This window comes from Coenobita brevimanus, chromosome 50 (genome assembly GCF_032717465.1).
Source record: "Coenobita brevimanus isolate Jiangsu-jjx chromosome 50, ASM3271746v2, whole genome shotgun sequence".
Lineage (NCBI taxonomy): Eukaryota > Metazoa > Arthropoda > Malacostraca > Decapoda > Coenobitidae > Coenobita > Coenobita brevimanus.
In genome coordinates this window covers 50073430-50077100 of record NC_137003.1, presented here as the reverse complement: position 1 = coordinate 50077100, position 3671 = coordinate 50073430, and the positions used below count along the sequence as shown (strand labels likewise).

Here is a 3671-nt window from a genome sequence, read left to right as displayed (position 1 = left end):
CACCAGTTAATTACAGTTTTTACGTCTCCTAAATTTTATTCCTACTACCACATATAATTCTCTTCGATTCAGGAAAGTCATCATATGTTGAGGAGGCTGAAAGTTTATATCCAAACATTTATAGATCGAAAACGCTCAAGTAAAATTAATAAAATCACGTGGAAACGGCAAGAATGCAAAAATACATCCACTGGGTCAAAGCTCTGGCTATTGCATTCTGACTACTGCCAAACAATGTTCCTTAGCAGAGAAATTACCAACGTTGTGTAAAAAATACAGGTTCTCTCTTCAATGTTCCTCAGCTTTGGAATGGCTTTCACTCTTCTAAAACTAAAGGTTAAACATGTGCAATACGGTCATGTCTTTTTAGTAGTTTATTCTTGTTGCTTCTAGGCGATTTTATTGAACTGAGGGACGATCTCTTGTACTGAAGGAGTCAAAGCAATCTTCCGTAAGCTGTATACAGTAGAGTTGTCTGAAGGTAGCAAGAATACAAGGTGTTCCGTAAGATATGTCAGTAACTTCGGGAGGTTATTTTCTGGCTAATTTTCAATAAATAATGCTACATCAACATGTGCCCAGTTTTCAGCCATCTAATGTCCTTATCGGTAAATTATAAGGTATACCATTTTCACTGCCAGTGTCATCAGCAGCTGCAGCACTGTAAAGGCAGCGAACTGGCCTTACGTTAAAATCACACAGTTTACTTAAAATCAGCCTAGGAGACCCCCGTGAATTGTCATATATCTTCGCGGAACATCCTGTATTTTAGAAAATGGACATCGTAGTGAAGTGCTTTCGCAGTTCCCTCATATCCTCAGTATTTTCCAAGAGCTGTGCTCTCGTGGATTAGAAGGCTCCCTTAAGACCTCCTCCGACAAGTAAAGTTTGGACACAGCAGTGACTATTATTATGTGTGCTGCTTACGCAGTGTATGTTCGTATTAAAAATATTATCTTAATCATCACCACCATCATCATCACCATAACCCAAATCCCTTATAAGAGATGGGATGAAACAGAATCCAGAAACAGAGAAAGAGCCCAGAAGCAGGACCTCTAACTAGGCCGCAAGCTACGTTAAAGTATTTAAAAAATGAGAGTAAAAGTGACATTGGAGACATTAGGCAGTAGGTTGGGTGTTGCAAGGGGGTGAAACCACACTGACAGGGTGAAATGAAAAGGTTAAGGATGCAGCCGCCGAGAGGTTACCTAGAAGTGATGCAAATGAAGGGAAGGAGATGAGAGACGTTTGAAGAAATATGAAGAATCAACCATCAGTCATAATCTTTAGCTGCGGTTGATTATCTTCATCTGAATAAGTTCTTTTGGTGTTAGCTGGAAATCAATACAAAGTTCTTATTTTTCGACCAAAACGTTAATCCAGATTATTTTAATTGTTTCCGTAACGATAATTTCTGTAGGCAAATGTAGAGGTGTATCGTAACAATCATGAACACCGCAGATTTTCAGCCAAAGATTTAAAACGGAGAGGGTGAGGGTGCATGCAAAAGCACAATTTCTGAAGGTCATTGATGCAAGTTCTGAGCAACAGCTGTGGCTGGTTTGCAAGTCATTTTACAGAGTGCATTCAGCAGCGAGGTCTCTCCCCTGGAGCTGAACACTTTCCCTCATTGGTACTGACTATGGATCTGCCCACACACATCCCTTGGCTGGTACAAAGAAGCCAAACACTTTGTGCTCTCAAAGCTTTCATATAGGATTGTTATTGTACGTAATGAAGGTTTGCCTGTGTCTTCGTGATCTTTGTTTTAACCCCTTTAGTTCAGTTGTATATTTCATTTAGCTCATATTTTATTCTGTACACCGCTTCCCGTCCGATCAGCGAAGTTAAGCAACGTTGGGTCTGGTTAGTACTTGGATGGGTGACCGCCTGGGAACACCAGATGCTGTTGGCATCCCTACGTGTCAAGTGGGGTTGGTGGAGGATTAGTGCCCCTCCCTGTAAAACAATTAACTCTAAGCCCTTGGCCACCCCGTTTGGGATACATGGCGTCTGGCAATGAATGAATATTTTATTCTTGCTGCCATCACACAATTTTTTTTGCCAAGGAGAACCCAATGGCAGGGAGGACACTGATGGCTATATATGGCCCGTACAACTCGAAAAATCTCCCATGAACGGCATAACACTGCCAGGAGATAGCAAAAATAAAACTGATATAACGTTCTCAGGCTGATGAGGTTTGGAAAACGGTTGCTTTAATTAATATTGTGTGTGTGTGTGTGTGTGTGTGTGTGTGTGTGTGTGTGTGTGTGTGTGTGTGTGTGTGTGTGTGTGTGTGTGTGTGTGTGTGTGTGTGTGTGTGTGTGTGTGTGCGCGCGCGCGCGCTTCAATCTAAGAGTCAAGGGTGGCGTGAAGAAATGGAAGGAAAAAAGGAAAACAAGTTATAAAAGGGACGTCTGGAGGGAAACAACAAAAATGAGAAGAAAAACGTGATAAGTGTATAAGAGAGAAAAATTATGATCACACAGCGTGGCATGGGGATGGAGTGGAAGTATGGAATGCAGCCGAGAAGAAAATGGCAATCAGAAAAAAAAAAAAAAAAAAAAAAAAGCTACTCAAGGAAAGAAAAAAAAAAATGGTTGGCAAGGGAAGGGAGTTGTGGTGGTGGGCGCAGCAGCAATGGTAAATGGAAAGGAACGGATATCTGTGGCAGTGGCAGGGAGTGTGATGCTGGGGTTAGTGAAGCTGAAGGGAGTTTGGGAGGCATTAGATCAGTTACCCTTCTCAATATACGGTACCTTTCTTTTCTTTCCCCTCATTCCTTCCTTCCTTCCGTCTTTCTTTCTTTTTTGTACCAACAGACGATTTTATTCAGCTTGTATCATATCTCATCTAGAGGAAGGGTTGGTGTAGGCTGTATCTAACTTCTCAATTTCGTTATGTCTCTCCAAAGCTGAATAAATAGTCTAGTCGTGGGAATCATAGACCATTAAATAACAACTGGGGCGAAGTGATTTATGGTAGGGCAATAAGAAGCTGCTCTGGAAGAAGTAAATATGGCTAAATAGGAAAGTGGTAGCAGCAGTATTAACAAATGAAATGAACGTAATGTCCGGGAAAGAAAATGTCTTACAGGAGAGATGGTAATTAAGCAGAATTATGGATCGCAACCGAGCAATAATTTGTTGGACATTACGAAGCTGCTCTGAAAAGACGGGAATATGGCTAAAGAGGTAGATGGAAGCAGGAGTGGTAGACAGTGAAGAACGGATGGTAGTATCAGTTGTAGAGGATGCGGTACAGGAGAAACTGGAGCTAAATAAAAGGTTGAGAAGCTGATGAGTTGTGTATGTAGCATGAAACTATTCTCATGGGGAGTGAATATGGCTAGAGGAAAAGCTTCAGAAAGTGCAATACTGAAGAGACTGCAGCTAAGTATCAGTTTTGGAAGCGGCCGATTAGAAAATAACGGGACAGTTAAGGTGGCTGTTGATGGATGTAAAGATGGCTTGCGAGAGAAGTGGTAGTAAAATCAGTAAACTGAAAGTATCGGTTGGTAGTTTCAGTGTTGGAAAATGCGGTAGAAGTTGTAACTACGCAAGAAGCAAATGGATAAGATGTAGTATGAAATTGCTCTAGCAGAAAGTGAATGTCGTTGCAAAAGGAGGCCCAGAGAGTGCAATAATGAAAAGACTGTAGCTAAC

At 41.4% G+C, this 3671-nt stretch overlaps 1 pseudogene; it reads left to right on the top strand.

The window, feature by feature from the left end:
* Positions 1 to 1798: 1798 nt before the first annotated feature.
* LOC145399894 (5S ribosomal RNA) lies at positions 1799 to 1918 on the top strand (annotated as a pseudogene).
* Positions 1919 to 3671: the final 1753 nt, after the last annotated feature.